The sequence below is a fragment of the Onychostoma macrolepis genome, chromosome 05 (assembly GCF_012432095.1).
Source record: "Onychostoma macrolepis isolate SWU-2019 chromosome 05, ASM1243209v1, whole genome shotgun sequence".
NCBI classification, from domain to species: Eukaryota; Metazoa; Chordata; class Actinopteri; order Cypriniformes; family Cyprinidae; genus Onychostoma; species Onychostoma macrolepis.
Window position 1 is genome coordinate 6,849,525 of NC_081159.1, and position 18,230 is coordinate 6,867,754.

Genomic DNA, 18,230 nt, shown 5'->3' on the forward strand with positions numbered 1-18,230 from the left:
GCAACTCATTAGCCCTCAGCTCTTCTCTAAAGGCAGTGTCAAATTGAATTGTCTGGTCTGTCTGCGCTCAGCAAATGCACATTTAATTCAAGCCACCGTGACACTAGCAAACTGCTATTCAGGGAAAACATCAAGCGCTAAAGGTGCTTAGATTTAATGGCATTTCTTTCTTTCATCTCAAGGTAGCCATCAGAGCAGCTAATCTAATTCCCCTCAACTCATCAGTGCCATGGAGCCAGCACATAATTGAGCTTCTCTATGTTGCGTTCTCATCGTGATGATCAAGAGTCATCTTCATTCTTTATAATTGTTTATAATGTAATTATTTCAAATCAAACATCTAACGCTTGCAGATGCAGAAAGATCAGGCCCTTTCTGTCAGAGCATGCTGCACAACTTCTTGTCCAGGCCCTTGTCATTTCTAGGCTGGACTACTGCAATGCTCTTCTGGCTGGACTTCCATCAAACACAATCAAACCTCTACAAATGATTTAGAATGCAGCTGCACGACTGGTCTTCAACGAGCCCAAAAGAGCCCATGTTACATCTCTCTTTATCTCCTTGCACTGGCTACCGGTTGCAGCTCGCATCAAGTTCAAGACATTGATGCTTGCATATAGAACAACCACAGGCTCAGCACCCGCCTACTTCCACTCACTATTACGAATCTACATCGCCTCCAGAAGTCTGAGATCTGCTAGTGAGCGACGCCTCGTGGTACCATCACAGAGAGGCTCCAAATCACTCTCCAGAACATTCAAAATGTTCACCATTCCTGGCTGGTGGAATGATCTTCCCACCCCTATCCGGAGTGCTGGATCCCTGTGAATCTTCAAGCAACGTCTGAAAACTCATCTCTTTTGACACTACTTGACTTCATCCTAAACTTAAAAACAAACAAACAAACAAACAAACTTGATCTTTCTCTTTATTTATTCCTTACCTTGCTAGCTTGTACTTATTTGAACAATGCCTGAGACTTGGTGTTGCGAGCACTTCCTCTGTCTGATTGCCTCTTCAAGATGAATCGCTTTATGTAGTCCCCAATTGTAAGTCGCTTTGGATAAAAGTGTCTGCAAAATGACTAAATGTAAATGCAACAGACAAGGGATGGTTCACCCAAAAATGAATGTTTAATCATGTCGTGCAGTGTTGTTTTGGACTAAATGATCTACTTTTGTGTTCACAGAAGAAAGGAAATCATATGTAATCATAGTAAATGATGACAGAATTTTCATTTTTGGGTGAACTGTTCCTTTAATACCATATTGAGCCATATTGCAGTTTTTAAACAGGCGGTTTGGCTGGGTAACGTGGCCCTGTTAGCCCCTGCTGCTAGATGGCGTGACTGGCACCATCTGGCTGCAAAAAATCATCTTTCTCTATTGAGGGCCATTCAAAATTTGCCATGCAGTACATTCTGATGAAGACATTTTTGCAAGCAACATTTCAGGTTGGAACCTGCAGTATGGACCTTTTATTTTCATATAGACTGAATACGTTACAGAAAGTTTTAGACGTTATTTTGTTTTGGGCTTTTATTTTGTTGTGGGTACTTTTGGAACATTTGATTTTTGTATGTCATGCTCTATCCATAGCTTATGCATAATTAAGACCCCCTTCTTCAGACAGCCATGAAACTGTCATTGAGATGAATGGGGAAAGCTAAAAAATAGCTCTCTACAGATATTACAGGCCTTCTTGGACCTAACCAGCTCAGATTTAATTAAACAGTAAGTTAAATGCATCCTCAGGTTAAAATTCAGAAATTAATAGAAATAACTGGCAGTACTGAAGACAGGTTTAGTTCAGCCCTTATTACTAGCACAAAAATAAGTGCACGTAATCTTAGACTTAATCTGATCCTTTTTATCTTGTCCTTCTTGATGTGTTTGCCAACTCTTACCAGCATAAATGCAATAGTCCTAATGTGAACTGAATCATTACATGCTATGACCTTTAGATTTCTATACTTGACCCTAGTATAACTTAATTAACAAGCACAGATGGTGGACAAGTGACCGTATCAACCACAGCAAGACATCCGGGCATTTAACAGCTATCTTGCTATCTGGCTATTAGTTGACATTATACAGCCTACTGTAAGTGATGCCAGAATGAAAAGGAAAACAATTCATTATGATTTAATGAAAGATTATGGAGAATATTTTTTTTTTTACTTTGGAATAATATACCCTCATGTATATACATTCAGTAAAGACCATTAATATGCATTAAGAAAGAGAGTACTCTAGGCTACATTTATATTTTATTTTGAAATGTAACACTGTCACATCAAAGTTTACTTCAATGATAAACTAAAGGCAATTGATAATGAAAACTGTCTGAGACTGCCTTTTTTGTTGTTCTGAATTCAAATCAATTCAAAATATTCTCCTTTCATTCTCAAAAAGCTATATAGTTTCAGAATTGTAGTCTCAACCCTGTTAAAAAAAATAAAATAAAAAAACATATGCTGGTTATGTATGTTTTGAAGCATGGCAGCTGGTTTTAGCTGGTTATTAGATGGTAATGAGCTGGTCCTGAGCAGGAGCTAGTTGCTTAGGGCCAGCACGTGACCAGTTTAAACCAGACCAGTTTATAACCAACTCAGGACCAGCTTAAACCAGCTCAAAGCTACCATGCTTCAAAACATATCTAACCAGCATATAACCTACTGTTTTGTTTTGTTTTGTTTAAATTTTTTTTTCAACAATTCAATTCAATTAAATTCCAGTTTATTTGTATAGCGCTTTTTACGATACAATCGTTGCAAAGCAGCTTTACAAGAAATTAAGTTTCTACTATATATATATACATATATATATACACACACACACACATACATATATATATATATATATATGCATACACATATGCACACATATATACACATACACATGTGAAGAAGAAACCCAATATGTTTAAGTTATGACAGACTTAACTTGGTAATTATGTGTTGTCTGAGGGTTGGCATCCTCCGTGGTCCTCTGAGGGGTTGCCATCATCTCTTCTCAGGTGTTTGGTCCTCTCGGATCTTTTTAAGGGTTGGATCCAGACTGACGCTTCAGTAATTCCTAGTTACCATACCGTGGCAGAATCAGAGAAACAGATAGAGACATAATTAGCGTAGCTGCTGTCCTATTCAAGCAAAAATGATTTGTTCAACCCAATCTAAAGAATTATAATGTCAACAGGGAAGAAGCTATATAGTCTCAGATATGGTGAGCTGTTCAGATGTGCTGTTCAGATGTGAGATGTGCGGCCGATAGGGTTCGGTTTGTCCCTATGGACATCCTAAATGTGCACTTATCTTTTTAGCTACAGCATCGGATTTCTTCCGCTAACAGCTCTCCTCTCTCAGTTGTCTTCCTATAGTGGGAATGGCTTTTAAGTAAATTACATAGAGTACATCCCATGTTGCTTTGCTCATAATGCCTCTGAAGGGGAACGTGTTTTCTATTTTATCTTTTATATACCGTATATAAAATGCGACTATTGTCTATAAACAAACTACACCATGGTCACATGATTTCAATGTCACCACAACATTAAGCTTTCAACAACTCGGTCATGTTTCGGTTTTTACTTAAAGTGCTTCAGTCTTTACTTAAAAGACGTTTTCCCTGAACATTTGAGTTTATATAGTTTGCAGGAGAACAGTTTGATTGGCTTGCAGGTGCAAACACAATGTTCGCTGTGATGACGTTTAATGTCCCTGACAACCTCTGATTTCCCATTTAGTCACTTGTTAGCAACTGCCTTTTTCAAAACAAGTAAAAGCTTTAAAAATTCACAGGGGGGCATTACTGATGTATTTTATACTGTAGAATAATAAATGACAATATCCTGAGTTTGTGTTAACCACAGAGCTTATTTTAGGCATCTAACCAAAACATTTTTTTTTTTGATAAACCCATTGACTTTGATGATGATGGAACCAGAAGTGTTAAAATGCTCATTTCTGGGTTTTGGTCTACAGAAATACATCATCCCTGTAGCACTCTACAGTGAAAAAAATATTTACATTAAAGCATTTTAACACTTGGTAAGATAAGGGTTCAGAGACACTTATGTTTACTGCACAGGCTGCCTGCATTACATATCAAGAGAAGTAACATAATCTCACATTTTTAGAGGAATAAGAAGGACTGAAGCACCTACATTATGAAAGCAATGAGCTAAAGGTTATCTTTAGAAGCGCTGATAAATGGCAAACATGACCATGTCAATGCATTATTTAGTAGATGTTTTATACAAGCACTACAATATTCTTTTGCTTGGTTGTTCCTCTTGCCTTGCTGTCTGTTTCTCACCTCACCTGGGATGTGTGAGGGTGCTAAAGTGTTGCTGTGCATACCTCTGCAGCAGCCCAGAGCAACACCTCTCTCCTGACTGATAATGGCTTTTCAGAAAACGGAGCATCTGCTCTGTGCTATTTTTATCTTTTTTATTCCCTCTCCGATTCTGTCTTCAGGGGGGTTGAGCTATCGCGACTCTATCTATCTATCTATCTATCTATCTATCTATCTATCTATCTATCTATCTATCTATCTATCTATCTATCTATCTATCTATCTATCTAAAGATATTATGTCACATCATCATTGAAATGTTCATGTCGAAATTTAGACAATGTAGGAGTAATGTATAAATCATATTAAATTAACAGTAAAATACAGAAAATGGTTTAAATATAATTAACAAAATTAAATACATTTTAACAATTTACGAGACTATATATTTATTTATACAAATTGCAGGCCTCATGAGGTATTAAGGGTAACACTTTAGAATATTGTTCCGTAGTTAATGAATAACTACACAGGAACAAATGACTAATGCACTATTAACATTCTAGTAACTACTATCAACAAACAAGAAACTCTGATTAATGATTTAGTAAGTAATAGCACTCAGTTGAAACTGGTAGTTTACTATTAGCTAATCGATAACTACTATTTTTTTTCTTATATCCTACAGAACTACTAAGAACTACTGTATACAGGTCCATAATCAATGTGAATTATGCATAATGTATAATTAATTCTAAAGTGAAGATCATAGTAACCCACTAGTAATGACTCAAGTATTACCAAATCCTTCTAAAGGAACTACTAACTTGGATCAGTATTCTAAAGTGAAAAGCATGGCAACTCCCTACTGGCAGTATTCTAAAGTGAAGATTGCGGTAACCCACTAGTAATGATTTAACATCACCAAATCTAGCAAAATGAATTACTAACCAGAGCCTTACAAAAACCTCAAAAGTTTACAATAACTTCAGTAATTACTAGGGAGTTATCATCTTCACTTTAGAATACTAATCCAAAAATTTTGTTAAGGATGTAGTAACACCTGAATGATTACTTTACAAAACCCTCAAAAGCTTACAATGATTTCAGTCATTACTAGAGAATCATTAATTATCATAGAATTATTATTCACTTTAGAATGCTGATCCAAATAATTAGTAATTCCTTGTGAAGAATTTGGTAACACTTGAGTCATTACTAGTGGATTACCATGACTTTCACTATAGAATTAATTATGCATTATGCATTATTCATTTTAATGATGAACCTTGTATAGTATAGCATAGTGTAGTGTAGTACAGTGTAGTACAGTTTAGTATAGTACAGTACAGTTTAGTATAGTACAGTACAGTACAGTACAGTGTAGTGTAGTGTAGTGTAGTGTAGTGTAGTGTAGTGTAGTGTAGTATAGTATAGTATAGTATAGTATAGTATAGTAAAGTAAAGTATAGTATAGTATAGTATAGTATAGTTGTCACGCCCCTGAACTGTTTTGTTGTGTTTTGCTCCCCATGTGTTCCGTGTGACCCAGTTTCTGCCTCCCAGTCTAATTGTTAATTTGATTCCAGGTGTGCCTCCTTAGTTCCCTCGTTATCCTGAGTTTAAAAGACTGTCCTTTCAGTTAGTGTTTGTTGGTCCTTGAATGTCTTCCCTGCTTGTGATGTGTGTTATTTTGATTAAAAGACTCTCGTTGTAAAGAATTCCTCGTTCCTGGTTCCCGTGCCCCCGTGAACCGTGACAATAGTATAGTAGTTCTTGGGGAAGTATGAAAAAATAATAGTTACCGATTAGCTAATAGTGAACTACCACATTTGACTAAGCACTATTACTTACTAATTCATTAATCAGAGCTTCTTGTTAGATAGGCTACTAGTAGTTAAGAGTGCTAATATTGCATTACTCATGTGTTCTTGTGTAGTTAGTCATTAATGATGGAACGGTATTCTAAAGTGTTATCGTATTAAGATAAGCTGTCAAACATTTTTGAACATTTTTGAATCTAAAAATCCATCTGTGCTGACAAATTTGAATGTTTACAATTCATCTTAGTTCATGTTGTATCGTAGGTTTTAAAAGACTGCCTGCAAAACTCAAAATAAAATCAGACACCACACCAACAAATCGCACCCTTATTATGTGTATTATTATTATTTTATTCATTATTATCACTTATTTTTATAGCTATTACTTTTAAAGAAAAAAGTTTAAAGATGCATACAATATAAATATAAATGTTATACTATGTGTTGGCTGCTCATAGTCCCAAAAATAGTCTGCCATAAATCCAGTTACTGTGTAAAAAGTCAAACAGAAATGAAATATGACTCTATATTGGATATAAAAAACTCTAACACAGAGAGGGAACTTGTCTCTTCATTTTAGATGTTCACCACATGTTACCGCTCCAGTCCCATCATCACTTAAAAAGGCTTAGCCTGAGGACTACACACTGAGTAATGGGGGAGAGGGGGGTCTGCTTTGATGTCCTGCTGCCTCATCAATCGGAAAACTCTGCCTGTCTCATCTCCAGTTCAGCGAGAGCACCATAATCGCACCCGACTTCACTAAAACTACTGAGTTGATTATTTTTATTCAACTGCTGTTAATTTATGCATTTTTCTGATTTGTTAGGATACCAAAAAGTATTAAATTAGTTGAGGAAAGTGCTTACATCTCTGTACAATCACAATAATGTGTTTCTAAGAAAAGAAATCCGTGCTTCTGTGCACCACCTGTGCTCAAGGGTGATTAGCAGAGATGAATATTGCTGATTTGCATATAATGGATCTTCATAAGATAGGTTGTTCTCAACCTGCATGCTTTCATAACAATCCCACTCATTCATAACTTAGCAGCTGAATCTAAGATGACTTGTTTCTTTGATGGATACTATTTCAGGATCAGGAAGGAAGAAATTATTTAAGAACTTACATCACAAGGGGAAGAGATTCAGAGACTTCAAAGATGTTCAAACACAGGGAAGCGTGTGGAACAGTGTGCGTTCTGTCAAAGACAGAAAGAGAATGAGAAATTAATCGTTCAGCTTGCACAGAACCACAGTACTTTGGACAGTAATGATGCCTTTTGAAATGCACTTGCCCAGGCACAATCATCATGAGATAAAAGTCTGAACAGAGGAAAATGTATATTGCGGTCGGTCACAGAAAGGCTGGGATGAACTAAAATTTCTTTGTGTTCTGCTCAAGCATATTGCACATGAATCTGTTTCACAACAAAATGCATTCGTTTTAAATTAGCTTAAACACTACCTGGCTTCCTATTAGGGTTTCTGATGTTCAAAACATCCAACTACAAGATTCATTCCCTCCAAGCTCTGATACAGTTTCAGAGTATTGCATAAGTATCCATGTGGTACAGAATCACAGAGACACAAACCTGACACACAGCATGTATCAAAGTGGAGTTATGTAATGATGTTCCACAATAAGATTTTATTCCCATAAGTACTCATATATTCACCTTACTTTGACCAAAGCACTATATAAACTATACATGTCTATATAAACACATTCTGTTTGAATATTTCCACCGTTGATACCCAAGGAAAAAGATACAAATAACCAATAGGAGGGTATGTTAATTGTCACAATGGGAACTTGCTTGTACCTTAATTAGCCCTAGAGGGAAGTACCTTAAAGTTAAAAATTAGTACCTTGCATAGTAGTACCTTACTGGTACAAATTTGTACCTTTTGAAAAGGTACTGCCCTAATTACAGCTTTTGTACTTTTTTGCTGAGAGTGTAGGCTACTTTTGTGAAAGTAATTTTCACATATTGTCATATAGTTTCAATAACATCACAATGAAACAGAAGAAGCAACAGATCTTTTCTTCAGTATTGTGACATATACGTCTATATGTAATGGATTACTGAAAAAAATATAGAATGTAGAACAGGACTTGGTTCTACCCATCAGTTGTTGATTGGATTTTGAGATGTAGGCGATGCATGAGGCTGATCATGGAGGGACAACTAATATCTTTCATTTCACCAAACTGATTGTTCACTAAAAAAAACTCACAAATCATGTTTCATTTCAAGTTTGGTTTTGATGTGACATAAAAGCAGTGATATCTAAGAATGTGAGTTATACACTTACTTTTAATTCCAGTATTCCAGTTAACACCATTATTTATTCATTTAGACTGATTTGATGCAGAATGTGCACAAAATGCCTCCACGTTTCCCCATTATTTCTCAATTACCCACCACCAAACCCACTGTATGTTTTATGAGGTCTATTAAAATTCAATGGGATAGAAAGGAGAGACATTGTGTTCCACTGTAACTTTAACCACTGATGTTGCTGTTTGACAGCGTCACTTTAGAAAATGGTTTATACACTTTTAAATGTCATATTTCAAAGCATTTGCATTGTTGCATTCTTTTTCTCCACTGAGAAAATACCCTTGATATATATGGAAGAATTGTCCATAATAAGACCCAGTGTTGCAGAAAGTTACTTTTAAAAGTAATGCATTACAAAATTGTGTTACTCCCTAAAAAAGTAACTAATTACGTTACATAGTTACTTTTTATTTTGAGTTACTTTTTTAATCTGGGCAGGGCTTGCTTGTTTGCTTTTAATAAAAAAAAAAAAAGTTCTTCTTTTACAAATGTAAAAGCCCTTTAACAACAAAAGTGAAATGAATACACCTCAAGCTGAAGGAAATGTAAATTCATGTCTGTACAGTAGAGGGCGCAGCTCAAACAAATTGCATGAAGAATATGACACACAAGAAGAAAGTTTAACACTATTCAGCAATAACAAAAAATGAAACACTAATTCATTTTTGCTATGGTTGAATTGGATCATCGAAGGTCAGTAGCAAAGACATTGGTTAATAAAATGGGATTAAATACATAAAGGATTTAGTATTAAACATATTTCATTATTGCAAGTTTGTGTAATATTCGGAGTTTGAATTTGTCTTTTATTCATTTTGAGGAATACTGAATCTGTTTATGTGCAGGTGAGATGATTAAATACATGTTCATATTTAGTCTAGAACTACAGTAAGCATCATGTTCACAGCACACACAACGCTTCTGCACTTACTCCCGATTTCTCTCAACTTGGCAACACGAGAGCTGTCAGTCAAGACACTGGAAACAAAGTAACTGAAGTTATTTGAAAAAAGTAACTCAGAGATATTTCCTTCTAAATTAAAAAGTAATGCGTTACTTTACTAGTTACTTTAAAAAGTAATCTGAGAACGTAACTCGCGTTACTTAATATGACATTACTCGCGTTATGTGTTACCCCCAACACTGATAAGACCTATAACATGCATTAAGAAAGGAGATGAAGTTTCATTTCAACTTAAAGAATAAAAACATCACATTTTTATATTTCATTTGATTTTCTGCTACACTTATCCCTTGCATGCATGAAATTGTTTATCTGCACTGCTCTGCAAAAAGCATTTTTAATCAGTATTTTTGGCTTGTTTTCCATTAAAAGTACCTAAACATCCCCAAAACAAGATATATTTGCTTGAGAAGCAAACTTGTGTAAGATATTAAGATTTCAAAGGATATACCTTAAAATAAGTTTATTTTCTTACCCCACTGGGCTTTTTTTAAGAATAAACCACACAAATTTTGTTAGATTTATGCTTAACCAGAAAGAAAAACAACATGGTGATATTTTTAGCAGAAAACAAGAGAAAAGTAATGATTGAGAAAGTGATTTTAGGTTATTGTGGGAAGCAACAGTGTTGCACCACTGAGCACTTAACAACACTCTTCACCTGAGGGATCTTTTGTTCTGTTTTCTTCACTCACCAATCAATACTGCACTTTCTCCTCAGGATAAAGATAGTTCAGGAGATTGAAATACACGTGATGTGCTATGAATTCGAGAGCCGTTTCAGACTGCTATTTCTAGATGTGCACTGGGTTTGAGAGAGGAAACCTCTTTCCCTTTCACACAGTATGACATTTCTGAGGGGCCTATGGAAAGGGTGACATGCCAGAAATAAACGCTTTACTTGTTTTGCTATTTAAATCTTATTTTCTGTTCCATTTGTTCTTGAAATCCAATTTCATCAAACTGCTGTTTTCTGTCTCAACAGAAAGAAAGCCGTGTTCAATTACCTTCCTAGAGCTCTCATGATCCCACCGCTAATCTATCTGACCTACAGCTGACTTTGTGTTTTCCTCTTTTGGAAAATGCAATTTGGAGATGAGGCATTTTGTCATTGGCACAACCTGTCTGTGACAGATACTTTGAGCTTGTTGTCTAGCTGAGAGAAAGGAGAAAATGTGATGAGAAAGAGTGACGAGAAATGAGGAGACATAAGATAGAGAAAGAGAAAGCTGAAGTGTCCACTGGAATAATTCCTCTGTTATCCTTCAGCATTAAGGTTGAGCTCTCACAGAGCATGTGGTTATGTCTCGGGACATCGCATCTGAACCACAGTCTGACATGTCAGAAGGCCCCAAATATATGTATTTATTCTGTTTTAAAACAACTTTCTATTTAAAGAGAAATTAAGAAAAACTTTTGCTTCTGATCAAGTTGGTTTGGTTCATAATTATTTCTCCTAAATTTAGCAGAAAAACATATAACTGGCTGGTTAATGGCAGATTCCATTGTGACATTAAATTCAATATACATTAAATTTTCTCTCTTCATATATTGAAAAATATGACAATATATTTACTTATATATTGTAATGGATTTTCAATAAATTCATAATATAGATGTTACGTGATAAAAAAAATGGTATTGTGTGTGTATAAGTATATCTGAGCATGTATTGTGTTCACATTTATATGGGAACATGTGTGTGAAATATACATATATTTCATATGTATGTTATTAGGAAAACATATATTGCGATATATTTCCATATACAGGTGCATCTCAATAAATTAGAATGTCGTGGAAAAGTTGATTTATTTCAATAATTCAACTCAAATTGTGAAACTCGTGTATTAAATAAATTCAATGCACACAGACTGAAGTAGTTTAAGTCTTTGGTTCTTTTAATTGTGATGATTTTGGTTCACATTTAACAAAAACCCACCAATTCACTATCAGCCAATTAGAATATGGTGACATGCCAATCAGCTAATCACCTCAAAACACCTGCAAAGGTTTCCTGAGCCTTCAAAATGGTCTCTCAGTTTGGTTCACTAGGCTACACAATCATGGGGAAGACTGCTGATCTGACAGTTGTCCAGAAGACAATCATTGACACCCTTCACAAGGAGGGTAAGCCACAAACATTCATTGCCAAAGATGCTGGCTGTTCACAGAGTGCTGTATCCAAGCATGTTAACAGAAAGTTGAGTGGAAGGAAAAAGTGTGGAGGAAAAAGATGCACAACCAACCAAGAGAACTGCAGCCTTATGAGGATTGTCAAGCAAAATCGATTCAAGAATTTGGGTGAACTTTACAAGGAATGGACTGAGGCTGGGGTCAAGGCATCAAGAGCCACCACACACAGACGTGTCAAGGAATTTGGCTACAGTTATTCCTCTTATTAAGCCACTCCTGAACCACAGACAACATCAGAGGCGTCTTACCTGGGCTAAGGAGAAGAAGAACTGGACTGTTGCCCAGAGGTCCAAAGTCCTCTTTTCAGATGAGAGCAAGTTTTGTATTTCATTTGGAAACCAAAGTCCTAGAGTCTGGAGGAAGGGTGGAGAAGCTCATTGCCCAAGTTGCTTGAAGTCCAGTGTTAAGTTTCCACAGTCTGTGATGATTTGGGGTGCAATGTCATCTGCTGGTGTTGATCCATTGTGTTTTTTGAAAACCAAAGTCACTGCACCCGTTTACCAAGACATTTTGGAGCACTTCACGTTTCCTTCTGCTGACCAGCTTTTTAAAGATGCTGATTTCATTTTCCAGCATGATTTGGCACCTGCCCACACTGCCAAAAGCACCAAAAGTTGGTTAAATGACCATGGTGTTGGTGTGCTTGACTGGCCAGCAAACTCACCAGACCTGAATCCGTGGGGTATTGTCAAGAGGAAAATGAGAAACAAGAGACCAAAAAATGCAGATGAGCTGAATGCCACTGTCAAAGAAACCTGGGCTTCCATACCACCTCAGCAGTGCCACAAACTGATCACCTCCATGCCACGCCGAATTGAGGCAGTAATTAAAACAAAAGTATTGAGTACATATACAGTAAATGAACATACGTTCCAGAAGGCCAACAATTCACTAAAAATGTTTTTTTTTTTATTGGTCTTATGAAGTATTCTAATTTGTTGAGAGAGTGAATTGGTGGGTTTCTGTTAAATGTGAGCCAAGATCAAGTCAAGTCACCTTTATTTATATAGCGCTTTTAACACTACAGATTGTGTCAAAGCACTTAACAGTATCAAATTGAAAGATAGAGTGTCAGTAATGTATAATGATAAGATTAAACACTCAATTTTCAGTTAAAGGCATTTCATTATTGAATTCAGGGATGTCATTGTCTAGCTCAGTTTAGTTTAAATAGTATCTGTGCAATCAAATCGGCGATAATCGCTAGAAATTAAGTGTCCCCAACTGAGCAAGCCAGAGGCGACAGCAGCAAGGAACCAAAACTCCTTCTGTGACAGAATGGAGAAAAAAAAAACCTTGGGAGAAACCAGGCTCAGTCGGGGGGCCAGTTCTCCTCTGACCAGACGAAACCCGCAGTTCAAAAGTTTATATTTCTATTTTTATTTTGTTGCAATTTCTAACAATAATAGTATTATGTAGTTAGGTATTTTATTATACTTTTAGTTATTTTGTTATATTTTTAGTTTTATTGTATTTTAATCGAGGTCTTCACTGGGGATATGTCTCTGGGGCTCATCTAGGTGTCCTGGCCTCCGCCGACGACCAGGGCTGCAGACATCATCTCCCGGCACCGATCCACCATCTGATTGGATACGGACTCAGAAACAGAATAGGAAAGAAACAGACAAATATTAGCGTAGATGCCATTCTACTTACGATGTAACGAGTACATTGTGTGTTATGGGGAGTGTTCCCGGTTCCGGTTGATCTAATTAATGCAGCCTAACAATCCTTTAACGGATTTGAATCACCACAATTAAAAGAACCAAACTACTTCAGTCTGTGTGCATTGAATTTTTTTAATACACGAGTTTCACAATTTGAGTTGAATTACTGAAATAAATGAACTTTTCCACGACTTTCTAATTTATTGAGATGCACTTGTATTTTGCACTTAATCCATTAAGTTACAAATGTCAGATCTCATTTTCCATCCATCATGTTACCATGACCTTAAAAATACAAAAATTTTAATAGTTTTTTTTCTTTCATTTATTTCTACACCACCACACATATTTTCATGCATGAAATGTGTAATGCAAACAATTGAATATGTGTTCAGCTTTATTTAAACCTATGTGTTAAGTCCTGAAAGAGGAACTAATTGAGTGTTTCAAATAGGCTTCATATAAAAAAATATGTGCAGTCTTCATTATGGTTTCGTGTGTTAGCTAAATAAACGCACGATGAAGGAATGTAAACAAAAACAGAGTCTTTTAATAAAAATCCAAATCAAGAAACAGAGAATATCCAGGAGCAAGGGGTAGCAAAACACATTGATCAAATAATAGCAGACAAAGAAGCAAGACTGAACACAGGCTTTAAATACAAAACGTAATCAAGGGGAAACAGAAACAGGTGAGGAGCTAATTAACTAATGAGGAGAACTAAGGAAACTGGGTCAATGTGACAATTACTATATATTTTATAATAATTAGCCATGGTCCATACTGCAGTATACTGAAAAAGCACTAGTTTACCATATATGGAAATGTATTATTTAATATATCACATTATATTTTCCACTATATACCCATATATTTTTGATTCATAAGGGAACATCATATTTCTTAACTAATAACTTGCCTATGTAAACATGAAGCTTATTATTTTTACAGATTTAGTCATTCGCAATTATCCATTGCAAACTGGCTAGTGAATTGTTCTCAGGGCATATAAATGTTTAATTAATTAGAGACAAGGAGGAATGGGGATTATAGAAGCTAACTAATAAGTGCCTATAATTAAACTGATTTTCCTTGTTTAGCATTTTTTGTAATGAAGGAATCTTGTTTCAACCATATTCGAATGAGAATCAAATTTAAAATATTTCTGTGTAAACAATATATCTTTGTAGTCTTTTTTATGTGTACTGCATAGTATGATAAACATGTTTTGCTGTACTTCGGAGTCTGCTTCTATAGCTGCTGGTTATTCATACCATTTTTGTACCTGTTTTGTGGCTGTCTTGGCGTGCTTGACAGACAGTGAACAGTGCGAGTAAATCTCATGCTGAGTTTCTATTTCGGAGCATTTCTTCAGTCGGTTTGTCTGGGGTGGATGGGACTGCGTTAGGACTATGTTAGATGGAGTGCAGCATTTGTGCACACTACTGCAATAAAACAAGTGTCTGCATGAGGCTTCAGGGGCTCAACTGTGCATAGAGGACAAGCTGACAGTTCCATCTGCCTCACAATTTCTCCACAGATGTCCACACACACACTTGCTCGTACACACACACACACACACACAGAGAGAGAGAGAGAGACAAGCACGCACGACGGAGCTGTTTTGTTCAACCCATCACTCATTACATTGCTGTCTTGCTTTGGCATCCGTTTCTTGGCAGTGTCATACAGGGCAGCAGCAAAAAGATCGACGGGTTTGAGAGAAAACTAAAGCCGCCCACCCGGTTGTTCTTCCCTATTAGTTTAACAAACTCTTGAATGTTTGAAAAGGCTATGAGGACTGCAGCAGCTTTAAGCAATAGTTTTGTCATCATTTACTCACCCACATGTTGTTCCAATCTTGTATGCTGTTATTGAACAATAGTTCATAGTGACCACAACAGTCAAGATCCAAAAATGACAACTTCTATTTGCAGAGTGAAGTTCCAAGAGGACAGTCCAACACTGGGGCTCATCACTGTTTGTATCACTTGTCTGTGTTTGAGCATTCCAGATAAACTGTGCATTAGTGGTTGGGATTTTTCAGTGACTCTTTCTGCAGATTACAATTATATCCATATGGTAGTGCCAAGAGACTGTCTTTATGTATGAGTCGTTGAATTGTTCATTTAACCAATTTGTTCAGAACATTAATCCATTCAGGAACATTCAGGGTCATTGCATCATTTGTTCAACTGATTCATTCAAACACATTTTTCAGTCTTTAGTGAGTCATTGAACTTTTTTGAGTCACTGAATTGTTTATTCACTGATTTATTGTAGCTCAAAGATATATTGCTCTGATTTTTGTGGTCGCTTTGTTTAGAACTATTTTCGCTGGCAAAGCAAAAATTGACAAAGAAATCTAAAAATGTAAGTTAATCAATATTAATTTTCTGCTCATTAAATTGTTGTACATACATATGCACACAGTCTTCAACTGTGAGTTGTGGGATGATAGGCTGTTTGATTAAATAAAACTTCTGATAAAAGTATCAAATTCTGATTCTGTTTGTTTTTGTTTTGTTTACAGTGTATGTCTATTTTTCTTCATTATGCATACCTGCTTAAAGAGATAGTCATCATTTACTCACCCTCAAGTTATTCCAAACCTGCATGAGTTTCTTTTTTCTGATGAATTCAAAAGAAGATATTTTAAAGAATATGGGTAACCAAACAGTTGATGGTCCCCATTGACTTCCATAGTACGGGTAAAAAATACTGTGGAAGTCAATGTAGATCATCAGTTTATTTTATTTTTTTTTTGTATTATTTTTCAAAATATGTTCAACACAAGAAATAAACTTATACAGGGTTGAAACAACTTGAGTAAATGAGTAAATGATGACAGGATTTTCATTTTTGGGTGAACTATCCCTTCAAAGAATATCAGAAGAAAAATACTATGAAAGTCAATGGGGACCAACATAGAGCACATTTCATGGTCCACATAAATATAACAACATATAAGTAAAAAAAAAAAAAGGTGAGCAAATAATGACAGAATTTTCATTTTGGTGTGAACTACACTTTTAACAACATCTTACAAAGGACTGCGTTGCTGTCAGTTTAATGAGGACACTGGAATGAGGAAAAAGGCGAGGGAAGGGTGAGATGTCCTTCACTGGGTGAAGAGCAGGAGAGTGGGTGTGTTGGGAGAGATGTCAAAGGAAACAAGGGCCACATGGCGTTCACGCTGCTTCACTCAGCGTGCTACTGCACAGACGCCTTGACAGGAACTTCTATGCAAGGTTAACAAGATGCAAAATTATGAACATACAAAACGGGTCAGTCTGTCTTTCTGCATAGCATGGGACCGAAGCAGAGCTCTCCTGAGATTTCAGACGCCACAGCACTGCAGACTTTGCAGAAACAGCATTTACACCAGCATCAAACGTGAGTGGATGGCAACGTCAGTTGGAGATTGCATTTGCAGTGGGATTTGTGTGAAAATGGAAAGGTGTGCTCACAGCTGAGAGGAGACAAATAGCAGAGTGTCTCTCACTTGTTGTCTTTCACTTTCAATCATCACAGCAGCTTCTTGACCCACTTGAAGGACAGAGCAAAGACAAATGAAGCATCTCCCCTGCCATCCAAGCCAAAAAGGAACCGATGGGATTTTAATAACACTGAAAAGCACAGGGTTATTACTTCAGGTTAAAATGCAAATGTCTTTTATTTCAATTTTCCATAATGTTCTCATAAAGTTAATAAATCTGGGCCTAAGAAACACAGTTTCCAGTGCCATTTAAAATCTTTATCACAATATGCCATCAAAACGGATTTGATTTGTGTGTTCCTCCATCCGTCTGGTTATTAATTCAATATTGAAACAGGAAATATGATTTTCGTCCCCTTTGGTCAGCTTCAAACAGTCATTGTATGAAATAACTCTAATGCTCTCAATCTCATTGTCATTTCCTATCAGCCCAAAGACTGGAATGGTGTAATTTACATCTCATTGTCCTGAGAAGGAAAAGAAAGGAGAAAGTCACGCTTTTCAATTTGAAAGCAAGCGTTTTTTTGCTCTGTAAATTAAAGTAAGGCGGCTCTACCGATGGCTTCAGCCCTTCAGGTGCCTGACAATCACTGAATCGGGAAAATTGCTCTGCCTCCCAAGAGTACCATGTACTCTCTAAAACAGCCAGAGACGTCATTATCCCACTCCTTTTCCCATCTGTAGGTTGACTAGATATATCATACCGCAAAGAGTGAAAAAAAGCTGCAAATTGGCGAGAGTGAATGTGTGAAAGCAGTGCATTACAGAGAAGCTTTGTTGTTGTGTAATTAGATAATTTATGCAAAATCATGCATAATGAAAAATGATTCAGGGTGAATAATAATGAGACCTTTTCAGAATAAGATTGTGTAGGATCTTAAGATGAGCAGATGATTTTAAAGAGAAAAAAACTGCGAAAACAACTCTCCTCCAGTGAGGCCCCTTTGTCACTATGGGATCTCATTGCTTGCAATGCCGCAAAGGGGAGAAAATAACAAACTTAAAGCCCAGTTCAAGTAGAAGAAAATTAGAAAGGGGCAAATTAGCATCTTATATAACATTATCAATTCCCACTAAGAGCACTTTATGAGGACACATACCCATCATCGCTGTAGCTCAAGATTTCTTGGTTTAGGTTCAATAGTCTCCTAGCAACTGCTGTGATGAAAAAAAAATAAATAAAGTTGAGCACAACAAGATCTATTATGGCCTAGTTTTGTGCACTGTAAAATGCTTTTGTCAATGACATGTGTCATCTTTGTATCCATCCATATAATTTGTCACAGTCATTTCTGTCATTTTACTTGAACTTGTCAAAAACAAAGTCCAATTAATTTATCACAACAAAACTTTCATTTTATATTTAAAAATTTAGCGGAGTTACTTTTTAAGCGCACATTATTTCAAGAAAATGTTTTGGAATGGTTTCTCACTGCAAT